Source organism: Crinia signifera, chromosome 1, assembly GCF_055691185.1.
Source record: "Crinia signifera chromosome 1, ASM5569118v1, whole genome shotgun sequence".
NCBI lineage: Eukaryota > Metazoa > Chordata > Amphibia > Anura > Myobatrachidae > Crinia > Crinia signifera.
Genome location: NC_139217.1, coordinates 455,658,907 through 455,673,269, shown reverse-complemented (window position 1 = coordinate 455,673,269; position 14,363 = coordinate 455,658,907).

The following is a 14,363-nucleotide window of genomic DNA, read 5'->3' as shown; positions in this document are numbered from 1 at the left end:
TGGAACAGGTGGAATGACTTGGAATCTGTAGGACTCTGGAGGTTGTGTCACTGCATGAGTACCAACGCTCTCAGCGGGCCCTGCAACTCCACCCCCGGAGCCTGCTCAGTACAGCAGGTGAGAACCTTCCAATCACCCTGCACATCAGGTCATAGATGTGGTCGCCATAGATTGTTACCATTAATGGCCATATAGAAAAAGGTCATCGATGGTTACAAACTGCGCAATGGATAATCACTGATGGTTTTACCAACCAATGGTCATCCATGTTTTTTTCTGACTGGCCCAATCAGAGCCTAGAGGTGGGGCTTCACATGTAACAGGGCGGAGCTATGCTCCTTGTTTCAACACTTGTAAAAACAAATATTCAGTTATGCTTTTCCGTTGATAATTGGAAACCATCTGTTCTTCCCCCCCATCGATGGTAAAATTATTTGAAATCAGCCGTACACCCAGTGGCGTCACTAGGGTTGGTGTCCCCCGATGTAGTAACTCATGATGTCACACCCCCCCCCCCCCCCCCCCCCCCAACTTTCTAGAAGATGGAGACGGGAAGCTTGTGCGCGCCGGAGGCACGTCTAAAAAATTGGGGGCGTGGTCTGTACCATGATTGTGTTGTGTACCTGCAGATTGCACATTTTTGCGAACTTTGTAATACCCATTACACATAAAGCCACATGCCTTAATGCCAATTACACATTATGCCACACACCATGATGCTAATTACACAATACGCCGCATACCGTGATACCAATTACACAATACGTCGCATACTGTGATGCCCATTACGCCACACACCGTGATGCCAATTACACAATACGCCACACACTGTGATGCCCATTACTAGCATTACTATTAGGCCTAGCGTCACTAAGATCGTGGAAGTCTGGAGTGAGTGAGTGTAACCACTCCAACTTGTGAAGTGCCGTGCATTGTTTTATGCTGTTCAACCCGCGACAATTGTGAGCCGCCTGTTATGGTACGTGACCCCATTCTTTTTTCTATGTTTTAATAAAGAAACTTGCTTTTAAAAAAAAGTGGTAATTGTACTATTGGAGCGCCCGCACATATCTTTGCAGATACACTTGCCTGTTGGATTCAGGAGAGCCCGTACAGGGCTAACGTGTGGAGCAGCCGGTTCTAGTGTTAAGACGTGTGCAAGAGAGACCAACAAATTGGAGACACCTGTCATCCTGATTAAGGACTATATGTGATCCACCAAAGACTGGTATCTGGTCCTATAAGAGACATTTTAACCCTTTTTGCGCACTGTCATTTTGTGTTATATATATATATATTTATGTCTAGTGTCCGTGTGACTCCAAAACACTGCCATCTGTTGGCAGCAAGTGAAACTACATCTACTAGCTTTCAAAGCATTTCCTTTGGCGGGCTTACGCTGCCATCTGTTGGCAGTAAGTGAAACTACATCTACTAGCTTTCGAAGCCTTTGCTTTGAGCAGGCTTACACTGCCAATCTCAAGCATTGACATCAGGGATTTGGATAACCATGGCAGGTGAGCAGGGGTGCTGACAGGTCGGCTGGGCCCTGGTAAAATTGACGCCACTGCAGGTGAGACCTCTGACTCAGTGTTTCCATCACGCACATGCAATGCCACCATAAGGGAATAGGGGTACAGCAGTAAGGGGCCCAGACTACCTTGAGTGCCATGTTGAGGACAGCCGCTTAGCCTGTTTCATTTGTACTGGGCCCCATATTTCCTGGTGGCAGCTGTGCACATGTACCTGCTGTCTGGATCACTAGTTTTCTCAAACCATTGTACCAACATCCTACCCACAGACTTCAGTGTCCCACGGTGGAAGGAGGTTTTGAGGCCTCCTATAACTTGCTGCTCTGCTTAGTAGAACAAGCACTGAGTACATGCTCATTGTCTGTTCATGGGAGAGGCGGACTTGAGGCGTGTCCAGCAACTTCGGTAATGGACACAGCATTAGCCATGCAGCCACGCCCCTTGATGCAAGAACACGCCCTTCTAACCCCCCCCATAGAAAAGTTGTGATGGCTTCTTACACTATCCTTGGTGGAAAGGCAAAACAATAGAGACAGTCTTTTCAGGGACAGTTAATGTATAATTCAAAATATCCCAAATGTAATTTCACAAGTGTAATACGTCGTCAGCCCTTCAACTGACCTTTGTCTTCATCATTATGTCATAAGTGTGGGGATTCACTTGTTATTGCTGTCTGATCAGGGGGTGCGATCTGAAATGTCAGCACCAGCGAAGCTTTATTGAATCTTAGGCGCCACCTGCTGGCTGCCAGCGCTCCTGACAAATGCATCCCCCCCAAGGAACACAAGCACAGCTTTGTAAAATATTTTCCTACAGCTGCATTTAGCTTTTGGACAAACTATTTAAGATTAGGTAACGGCTGTGAGGATACGAGTTCTTCAATCACTCAGACACCGAGCAGATGAAACCAAAATATGGTTTATTTTTATCACAGCACACACATGTAGATGAAGACAGGAAAAAGATTCAAATGGTAGCATAAAAACATCCGGGTAGCAAAGTCCTTGTAGCATCACAGTCCAAATAACGAAACTATCACTTATTCCACACAGCAGTGATAGCAGATAAGTCCACACGATACCTAGACAGAGCATAACCTCTTAGTCCAGGACAGTCCATTAATTCTCCCTCCTGGCTTGTGTGCAAGTCATTTTAAAAACTTCCAATTTCCCACGGGGCTTAAACTGCCAGTGGGCCGGTACTTGGTTCGGATTGGTGGACCCCAGAGTCAGACACATCCCCCCAGGTAATATCCAGCTGGCCATCTGCTGCAGCCCCCCTGCTGGGTCGGTTCCAGTAAGTCTGGAAGTGGCCAGGATATGCAGAGCAGTGTCAACACAAGATACAAAACACAGTCTGATTACATTATGTCCTGATTACCCCCTGTGAACAACCTTCCTGTTGATAGCAGGGGAATTTGATCACCCCCTGTGGTGATTGTCCTTCAGCTATCACCCTCATGTAAATAGCAGGAACAATAATTGGCTGATTACATTATGGGCTGATCACCCCCTGTGGACAACCTTCCTGTTGATAGTAGGGGAATTGGATCACCCCCTGTGGAGATGGTTCCTCTGCTATCTCTTTCCTGTAAATAGCAGCACAATAGCAGGGTAATTGGATCACCCCCTGTGGAGATTGCCTTTTGGGAGGACAGTTTATGATAACCCTTTTCCTGTATGAATAAAGTCCTGGGAAATACAGACATTACATTTCTGGTGGGATTATACAGCCTAATAATATATGATCTGGAACTACACACACATATAGGGGGAATATAGACATACATAGAGACTACAGGGTACAGACTGACTAAAGTGTACATTTTTCACTACAAATAATAAAATATCATAATTACAGTCTTACGGTCAGCCTGCTAACCTCACACTCCTCCCCCTACATCTTTAGTCACTGTGCCCAGTTGCTCAGGAACCAATAACAACCTGGAATAGCGGGATGCAGAGCCGAGAATCTGGGGTTTGGATGTACCACCGGAGTCCCACAGGGTGACATCATACCAAACCCATCTTGTAAAAGGCGGCTGGTTTGCAGAACCAGCAAGGGCATGATTACAGTCTAAGTCATACATTGGAACTAACAAGGGATGTAGCGATTCCTCTTCTTCGGATTCTGGGTACCCCCCCCTCTGCAACATTGTAACCTACTAATAGTTTTGCCTCGGGCACAATGGGGCGGGGACCACTTTCCACCTCCCCCTTTTGCCCCAGGAACAGGGGCCAAACAGCAGGCCAATATAGGGGCTCTGGCCCTGGCACTTCCACCACCCCGTCATGTCCTTCCTCCCCCAAACCCAAACTAGGGGCATGGCAAATTTCAGTCCAGCATTTGGTCTCAATGTCCAGGGCTGAGGAGGGACCCTCCATCACAAACAATTCCGTTGGTGGCTGCAGGACAGGCTGTGTCAGCTCTGTCCCCTTAAAAGCCAGATGCTCACCTGCAGCTACTTCTGCGCACACCTCCTTCTCCGCGATAGCCTCCTTCCCCAGCTGAGTATGCTGGGCAGCCCGAAACACGACGTCATCTGTGACTGGTGTGCTGGTGGCCTGGATGTTGTCGGATACTCCTCTAACCACGGTGATCTCCTCCTGGACGCAGTCCTCATAGATCCCCTGGCAGCAGGTTAATAATTCTGCATCTCCCACCTCAGCAAAAGGGAAGCAGTAGCGCAGCTCCTCCCGGGGTGCCTGGCTCAGAGGCCTCACTTCCTTCACGTTGGGGATAACCTCCCCCTGCAGAGAACACTGAGCAGCTTCCTCCCTAGGATGGGGGAGAAGCAGTTGCAAACGGTGCCTTTCATCACGCCCCCTGCGACACTGATCTTGCCATGCTGGGGTATCCAGGAGCCCGCGATCAATCGCCTCTTCCTCTGCCACAATAAAGCACTCCTCCAGACACTCCAATTGTTCCCACACACTCAGCTGTGCACCGAAATGGAGGATACATGCCCGATAATCGGTAAATGCTTTTGTAGGATCTCCCTGATCGTGAAGGATCTGCTGAAGGATTTCCCCGCGAGTGCAGGATTGGATGGGTATACCTCGCAGCTGACATTCTGCTATCAGCTCCTCCATACTCATTTCTTCAAGGGCAGTTAGGGGCCCCCCTGACAACGACCCTTCTCTTGCGGTAACCATTAATTCTGCGGCAGACCCCTCGGTTGTCTGCCCAGATTGCAGTAGCCCCCTTCTAGACCCTTCCTCTGGTTCTATCTGGGGCATCAATTTATTCTGGACTTGTCCTTCAGCCTCAGAATATTGTCCTCTTTGTAGCATCTGGGTAACTGTAGCAATCACTTCCTCTGTGAATTCTACAAACTCTGGTCCCCCAGCAGATTCCACGAGGTGGCCTGACCTTTACAGTGCAGGAATGCATCCCCCAGGTAACACAACTTGTCCTGTATGCTGGATACTCTCCACCCGCTGATCATCTGCTGAGCTTCTTCCCAGTACTCCCAGATATACTGCATTTTTCTGACAATAAATAACAGATCCGGCTTCCCAGCCTGCCGATACACTGAAGAACCTCCATCCCTGAGCTCCTCCACTCCAGGGGTCTTGATGCATCGATTTTCTTTCCTTGGAAACATTTTCCCTTTCCACAGGAATGACACCTGCTCACTTGCAGAACTTCACCTTATTGCATTTTCCGTTTCCTTACATATGGTCTGATCCTCTGTCCTCTGTGCTTTCTGTGCTCGATGGTTGGTGTCTGAATGATCCCACTGTCGCTGCCGCCAAATGTGAGGATACGAGTTCTTCAATCACTCAGACACCGAGCAGATGAAACCAAAATATGGTTTATTTTTATCACAGCACACACATGTAGATGAAGACAGGAAAAAGATTCAAATGGTAGCATAAAAACATCCGGGTAGCAAAGTCCTTGTAGCATCACAGTCCAAATAACGAAACTATCACTTATTCCACACAGCAGTGATAGCAGATAAGTCCACACGATACCTAGACAGAGCATAACCTCTTAGTCCAGGACAGTCCATTAATTCTCCCTCCTGGCTTGTGTGCAAGTCATTTTAAAAACTTCCAATTTCCCACGGGGCTTAAACTGCCAGTGGGCCGGTACTTGGTTCGGATTGGTGGACCCCAGAGTCAGACACATCCCCCCAGGTAATATCCAGCTGGCCATCTGCTGCAGCCCCCCTGCTGGGTTGGTTCCAGTAAGTCTGGAAGTGGCCAGGATATGCAGAGCAGTGTCAACACAAGATACAAAACACAGTCTGATTACATTATGTCCTGATTACCCCCTGTGAACAACCTTCCTGTTGATAGCAGGGGAATTTGATCACCCCCTGTGGTGATTGTCCTTCAGCTATCACCCTCATGTAAATAGCAGGAACAATAATCGGCTGATTACATTATGGGCTGATCACCCCCTGTGGACAACCTTCCTGTTGATAGTAGGGGAATTGGATCACCCCCTGTGGAGATGGTTCCTCTGCTATCTCTTTCCTGTAAATAGCAGCACAATAGCAGGGTAATTGGATCACCCCCTGTGGAGATTGCCTTTTGGGAGGACAGTTTATGATAACCCTTTTCCTGTATGAATAAAGTCCTGGGAAATACAGACATTACATTTCTGGTGGGATTATACAGCCTAATAATATATGATCTGGAACTACACACACATATAGGGGGAATATAGACATACATAGAGACTACAGGGTACAGACTGACTAAAGTGTACATTTTTCACTACAAATAATAAAATATCATAATTACAGTCTTACGGTCAGCCTGCTAACCTCACAACGGCCACACAGATTTAGGGGCTAACGTACTGCAAAGGCAAGTGAGCCACACGTTCTGTTGGAATTCCAGCAAGTCTGTATTTTCAAAGCAGAGATCATTTATTTACACACTTTTTTTACCCTTTACCCCAAAATATACTTAGATACGCCAACGTTACCCCCTTGATTTGAAAGGAAGGAAATCATATCATTGTAATCCACACTGTACCCCCAGAAATTGATGATATATCCTGCTAGTACGGTACACAGCCTGGCAGCCATTGATGATGATTATAATGATGATTACCATGTATGGCTGTGTGTGGTACAAAATTTGTGCCATACAGTACACGGTAATCATCATCATCAATGGCTGCCAGGCTGTGTGTGGTATAGCTATTGCTAATGTGATTTCCAGGCAGCTATTAGTGTCAGTATTTCAAGATGATATAGTGACAGTCTGTTCACATTTATCCCTAGACTAGAGATGGGTATACCTAGACAGGAGCCTATGACCAGACAAAGAAAGTCAACGTCACAGCGGTCAGATGTCCCCATGGACCCCCAATTAGTTTAACGCTGCACTCCCCATGCTTCGGGCATGGCGCCTCGCTGCATTAGGCACACTATTATATTCTCCCTCTTTGCTGACATGGATGGTGAAGTCAGGGCCGGCGCCACCACTAGGCAAATCTAGGCATTTGCCTAGGGCGCCGGCCACTGTAGGGCGGCATTTTGCCCCCCCCGTGCCGCGGGGGTACCTGTCCTGCGGCGCTGTGTATTTAAAGCTGGCGGTGGAGGCAGCGAGGGGTCCCTGCAGTCAATAAGAAATAACGAGCGCTATCCGCCGGGCTATGCGGAAGCGCTTCTGTTGTGAAAACACTGTCTGCACGCTGATTGGCTGAGATTCAGCCAATCAGCGTGCGCCGTGCGGCCAGTGTTTTCACAACAGAAGCGCTTCCGCATAGCCCGGCGGATAGCGCTCGTTGACTGCAGGGACCCCTCTCTGCCGCCGCCAGCTTTAAATACACAGCGCCGCAGGACAGGTACCCCCCCCACCCCGACTCGCCTGGGGCGCTCCGGTGCCTTGCACCGGCCCTGGGTGAAGTCGGTTTCCAAAAAATCATGAAGAACTCAGGCGACCTTTTCATGTGTCGACAATTGACATGCCAACCTTTTGTTTGTGTTGACCTTTTCTCCATGTCTACCAATAGCGAACAATTTATTGACTGTTGACCTAGACATGAAAAAATGAAAATGAAAGGGTTTCGAGCTGTTTTTCAGGGAAAACTGCTCCAAAAGCCCTTTAATGCATTCAGGTGATACTAAAATAATGTGAAAAGGGTGGGAAAACCTAATTTTTCACATTATTTTATGTAAATAAATGGACCCCAAATATAGTCATAGAGTACAAATGGCCAACAGGGCGGATTAGGAAAGCAGTTCATAGAACCGTATATTAACTCCTGAGGTTGGAACTGCATCACAGCATAACTGGCAGCGGGGACAGTGCACCTGGGACCTCGGGGTACGCGGTCAATTATAAAAGCACGTAGCTCATGAATTTGATCAGAGCGCAGAGAGAATTGCACGGCTGCGGCACAAATGATTATTTCTTACTTTTTTGGACGGTGCACTATTTTGTAACTGGGGATGGTTTGTATACGTCTCTGGTGTTGGAGTGCCTGCAAAGGTATGCGCACATGTCTGATGGGATGGCGGAGTGCCTGCAATGGTTTGCGTACATCGTAATGGTGGAACGCCTACGATGGCTTGCGACTTTGCGTACAACTCCGATGTTGGGGAACCTGCAATGTTTTTCGTACATCTCTGATGTGGGGGTGTCTGCAATGGAATATGTACATCTCAGATGTTAGAGTGCCTGGAAGGTATGCACACATCTCCGACGGTGGGGTGTCTGCGATGGTTTGGGCCCATCTCCGATGGTGGAGTGCCTGTGCAGTGCCCCCTGAGTCCTTTGATTGATTGATGGCGGTTGTGGTGATCACAGCTGTGATTGTGCATGCTGAGGATGTGTGAAATTATGGCAAAACCCCAGCAGCCATGAAAAGTTCAGAGACGCCCAGCAAAGCCAACACAAAGCGACTGTGTACATATTTGCAGCGCATTCACAGATACTTCCACAATCATCAATGACCACACAGCACAACAGCCTGAACAGAGACGCCCAAGTACGACCCCAATAGATCTACGTTCCATGCCTCCGAGAGGGGTCAGACTGTCAATCACTCTGCCGAGGGCCACGCGGGCGACACTGGCACCTGCGCAGTGTGAAGCATAAGCATGAGCAATTTTCCCAAAAATCTATTGCAAAAAATCACTGACCATCAAACGATTTCTTCAGCCTTAGCATTGAAAAGTAAAGTCCATACTTACTTTTAAGATGCCCCTGCAGATCGCTGAATTGGGGCCGGGGGCGCTGGCGTCATGTGATGTCAGCCACCGGCCCCACGCAGACATCGTCACGCCTGCGTTCCCAGGGAAACTCTCAGCGTTTTTATAGGGAAGCTCATAAAATGCTGGGTGTTCCTTGCTACTGCCCCCTGGCAGTGCCACAGCAAGTGTGATACTCACCGGTCTCACATATCTTACATCTAACACAGCCCTTCTTGTGGGAGGCTACATTCCCCCATTCATATTTTATGTCACAGGGTTTGGCTTGTATCTAATTTTTATTTATAATACAGGATTTGTGTAGAAAGTATTGAGACCTATTTTTTTCCTGATGTCTCACCGTGCATGCTGCAGGTTGGTTTGATGGAGGGGAAAGTCAGCTTCAAAACACACCGAGCTTCAGTCACATAATGAGCTTCCATGTGGTTTTAGTGGACCCCTGTCCTCAGGCTCGGTTGAAGCTTAAAAATGCAACGTTCTATCGAACAGCGCTACACCAATAAATTCTATGTGGGACTCGGAAAGTCGGCTATGGAGACATTTGCCATGATCCAGAAAGTGTTCAGGAGTGAAAGCCTATCAAAAGCTGCTGTTTTGAGATGGCACAAGTGCTTCAAAGACAGTCAAGAGAGTGTGGTAGATGAACCCCGCGCAGGATACCCGTCCACAAGCAGAAACGTTGTGAAAAGATGGAAGGGAAGAGTCCATCGAGTGAGGCCAGGCATTGCCGCCAATTGGAAGCTGCATCATGACAATGCAGCAAGCCACACCTGTTTCGTAGTCAACGACTACCTGGCCCGGAAAGGCATTGCAACTCTTCTCCAGCCCCTTATAGTCCCATTTAGAACCAGCGGACTTTTTCCTGTTCACCAGGAGTGAAGACAGCCCTCAAAGCACACCACCATGGGACCGTAGCAGAGGTCAAAGCGGCTTTGACGCACTGCTTGAAGGACGTTCCGGAAAAGGACTTCCGGGGCGCCTTCCAAGCGTGGACAACTCGTTGGCAGAAGTGTGTTGACGCACAAGGGTTTGTAGCGATATCGTCAATAAATATTTATTTTTTTTTACCCGAATTTGGTCTCATTACTTTTTATACACACCCTGTATATACTTAATATACACAGAAGGGCTTATGAGCAAGGTAAAAATCATAGAACACAGAAAAATAATGTTAGAAAAAGCAACTACTGATATATAGCGTATCCCAAAAGGTTTCCAATTGCGCAGTGAACCGAATCAGCCCTAATAACCTCAGCGCCTACCAACACAGGCACAAGGCTTATAATCAAAACCAATTTCACCTTGTGCCACTGGTAATTGATGAAGGCAAAGTTCAGCTCTGCTTAGTGATCCATGAAATGACAGATCGGATTAAAAGATCAAACACGTAATGAGCATATTACTGATCAATTATCTGAGGTGGAAACAGAATTTATGGAAAACTCTGGAAGCAAAAGAGGAAATTAAACAGAGAAACATAGGGCCTGATTCAGACACCATTCAGCCGTGTTTCTGATGGTGGGGGTCTGCGCGTTAGTGGGACGGGGGAACCTATGTGATATTTGGTGGGAGGCTGGGGGAAGATATGATCGCCTCCTCATTGACGTCAGCAGTCTCTCTCTGAGGGGGTAGATTTGTGAAGCAGAGATAAGGAAGAAGTGAGCAAGAGGAGAAGTGGCTCATGGCAACCAATCAGTACTGAAGTAACATCGGTAATTTGCATAATATAAAATTATACAGAGCAGCTGATTGGTTGCCATAGGCCACGTCTCCTCTGGTTCACTTCTCCTCCCTTATCACTGCTTCATACATCTTCCCCTTAGCTGCTCTGGGCTGGGCTGAGAGGCAGCAGTCAGTACTCTCCCTCATCACCCGGTCTGCAATGGGGAAGAGGGGGCATTGGGACCCCCATGGTCCCCTTCGTCAGGCCCAGGCTGGGACAGTGTACCTGATCCCCTTTCTACTTATTGGCACTGTAACGATCAGATCAGGTGATCGATCAAATTAACGTATGCCTCCTGTTATGATTATCTGTGCAATCAATGTATGTCTGGTATGTTTGGTAAAATCATGCCGCCTGTGATTATTATGTGGGAGATCAGAACATGTCATGTATTATGTGTGTGGACTATTGGTGACCCAGGGAGTGTAGCCATCTGTGGACTCCTCTGGAGTTAGGATGTGAGATAAGATCTGAGACCCCTCATAAACCAGATTGGGGGGGAGAGCAATAGTGTCCAGCCAACCGGCCAAAGTGGCTCTGGCCCTGCACTAAATGACCTCTTATCACTTGAGGAATGTATAAGATCTACTTCAAAGCAGGGACAAATTCTTTATGGGAAAGATCTAGGGACCTTCACTAGGCTCAGCAAGGGAATGGTTAAAAATCCCAAGGGTGGGAGGGATGAGGGAGGCTGCAGATAAAACCTCTGTACCTTGGGATAGTCAGTGTCACTACCTGGGGGTCTAGCAAAACAGGCTGTAGGCGACGAGAGATTTCTTGTGGAGGATCCCCCCACGTCAGGATCTGTATTTAAGTGTAAGATAGGTTCTGTCTTTTTTCCCTTTTTATTTTTGAAATTGCATTTAAAACTCGTGTGTACTTTTAAAATCACTGTAAAATCTTGTAACTATTTTTGTCTAAAGCTCTGTAGTATTTCTAGGAATAAATAATACATATTCCCAGTTCTGGTTCTGTGTTCCTAAGACTCATTAGCCTCGGAAGAGAAAGGCTGGAAAACGTTACCATTGTTATCTTGTATTGTGTGGTCAGGGGCGAGCCAAGCCGCCCCTTGCGCAGTTTCAGGCGCTAAAATCAGGTTTTGGCTGGTGGCAGTGTACCTCAAGGAAAGGACCCGAGTGTCCTGAGTGAACCCCAGTCACGGCCGGCGCTGCTCAGATTGACGTATCGGAGCAGGCGACCGGTGGGTCCGTGACATTTGGTGGCAAGCGGTGGGGTGGAGAATTCATTTTTCTCTTTAAGAACTTAAGTGAGTGTGGGTAGAATTTTGTGAGAAATACCCACATCACCAGAATCAGAACTCAGAGCTTTACTATAGTTTTAAAAGTCACACAGTGGATGCAATTTCTGTTCCCTCCCTTCTCTTGTTTTTCTTTCCTATCATTTTATTTGACAAGTGTGAGACTCCGGATGGCTGATTACCAGCAGATGAGGAGAGATGACCTGGCGGTCGTGTGTGTACGGAGGAATATCCCTTGGTCTGGCCAGAGTAGAAAACGTATGATTCAGGCACTAGTGGATGCCGATCGGACTCTAGCTGCTGGAGGAAACCAGTCCATGGACAATCCTACCCCAGGGGCTCAGTCAGCACTGGACAGTACAAACGATGCCGTGCCAGGGTCAGACACTTCTGCTGGACCCAGCAAGTCTACACTGCAGAGCGACCTTCTAGCTGTTAGCAGGCAATTGAAGGATGTGAACCCCGTATTCGCTTTGCAGCTGGTGCAGTTCTGCCAAGGCATTGTCGACAGAGAGGCTGCGGAGCGCAAAGCCATTGTCGACAGAGAGGCTGCGGAGTGCAAAGCCAGACGAGAGGCTGAGGAGCGCAAAGCCGTACGAGAGGCTGCAGAGCGTCATGCCGAGCGTGAGTACCAGTTGGAACTGGTGAGGCTCAGGGGGCTGATCGCTGTTGGTGAACCAGTGGAGGATGATACAGGGCATCATGATGGCGAACCTTTACGTGAGACTTTATCTGCCGTGGCTACTGAGTTAGCAGGAGATGGGCTTCGTACTGAACTTTTACTGTCTGCGGAAGTAAATAATGTGTTGGATCATGGTGTGGACTCTGTTATCAATCATGGGGAGCCTAACAAGGGACAGAGGTCCCAAATGACCGCTGACGCGAATTTCACCGGACCGCGTCATGCACAGTTCCCTGTCTTGGAAGCAGACAGAGGAAGCCAAGTGAGTGTCAGCTTGGTTGTGAATAATGATCTGGCCCTGGACACTACAACCGATGCTCAGAGAGCTGACATCTCTGCTAGCACCAGGGAGACTGTAGGATGTGTGGCAGTCAGGGAGACTGCAGAGTACCAATCCCCTACAGCACCAGAAGAGCCCAGTGGGTATATTGACCCAGTGGAGGATGATGATGTGTATACCCTACTGAGCACAGAGGAACTAACGGAAGAATGCCAGCTGCAAGGTATCTCCTGCCACAACCATACTCGTGGGGAGATGATCATGCAGCTCATCCAGGCCAGTTATGATGAGTGCAATGCCTTCAGCCAGTATCGTGCAGCATTTCGTTTCTGGGGTCCATCCGCGTCTCCTTGGGTGCTGCTTAGAGAACTGGGACAATGTTACAAATTTGCGCAGCAGGAGGTCGTTGCTTGGAGCAAGCTGGATACCCCATTTTGGGGAGATCAGTGCCGCCGGATAGGTGTGGAGTGGCGTCGCCTAGAACAGCTGTTGTTACCAGCTCTGGAAGCAGAGTTCCAGTTTAAACGGTTGAGAGAAGCAGAAGCTGAGGATGTCAGCAGCTTGCTCTCACCAGGGGTGCCCCACCAGGGCAAGGTGCCTCTGCCTACTACAGCAGTCATGGAACCTGCTCAGGAGACCTCACATCACAAGGCCCAGTTTAAACTGCTGGAAGATGTGAGCAGCATGTTCCCACCCGTTGCTCCAGATTTGTTGCAGGAAGATGCTGGCTGCATAGTGAAAGTATGCAGGGAAGAGACCATGTCGGAAAGAGGAATGGGACTTTCTGACTGTATGCACACAAATGTGTGTGGGACTACTGATGTGGGACTTTTATTCACTCCACTTCATTTTGTTGTCCCCACTGTCGCTAACCCTTCTGAACCATATGATGCATCTCAGGTAGTATGTAACCATGCTGAACATTGCAATGTTGTGATTTCTTGTGAAACTCCTGGGATGATCTGTGATAGTGCCGTACCTTCTGTAGAGGTAGGGGAGGGTGAGTTGGAGACAGGTATAGTGGGTAATCCTTGCCAGTTTGTGGGGTTAAACGAATGCCCTAATCTAGTTGGGAATGAGACACCCTCACTCACCAGTGGTAGGAGTGCTGCTGGTGATGTCATTCAGGTTGCTGTGCTAGAAGTTAACCCTGTTCTTCCAGTGATGTCTGGTTGTGACATGGTGCCAGGGGACTGCACAAATGGGACAGATCTGAGTTGGTTGCAGGCAGCGCATGTACCTGCCAAGAAGTTAATGGTGACAACATGCTCAGATAACCCCATTCCTGCTCAGAGACAATGGGATCCAGATATAGTGGTTTTGCCATGGTTCAATTGTAAGCCAGCAGGATGGGTCCCATGTGTTGTGGAAGATGCACAGGCTAATTTTCAGGTAGTGCAAGATGTCTCCCCAGGTCATGACATTGATGTTACTGTTGATAATGTGATGTCTTGCTCTAATGTGGGAAATGTGGTACCAGGTATAATAAGTGACCCGGTGGGTCCTGTGTGCACTGTAGACCTGTCAGATAGGGAGAGAGTGTCCCTTACTGCAGCTTTCCCCCCAAACCCCCCTCCTTACTGTAGCCACACAAACACAGATACAGGAGCACCGCAGGGGTTCCCTCCAGACACTGAGAACCCTCCAGAGAGTGCATTTTTCCAGCATCACTGGATAACGGATGCCTCTCCTGAGAACCTCAGTGGCA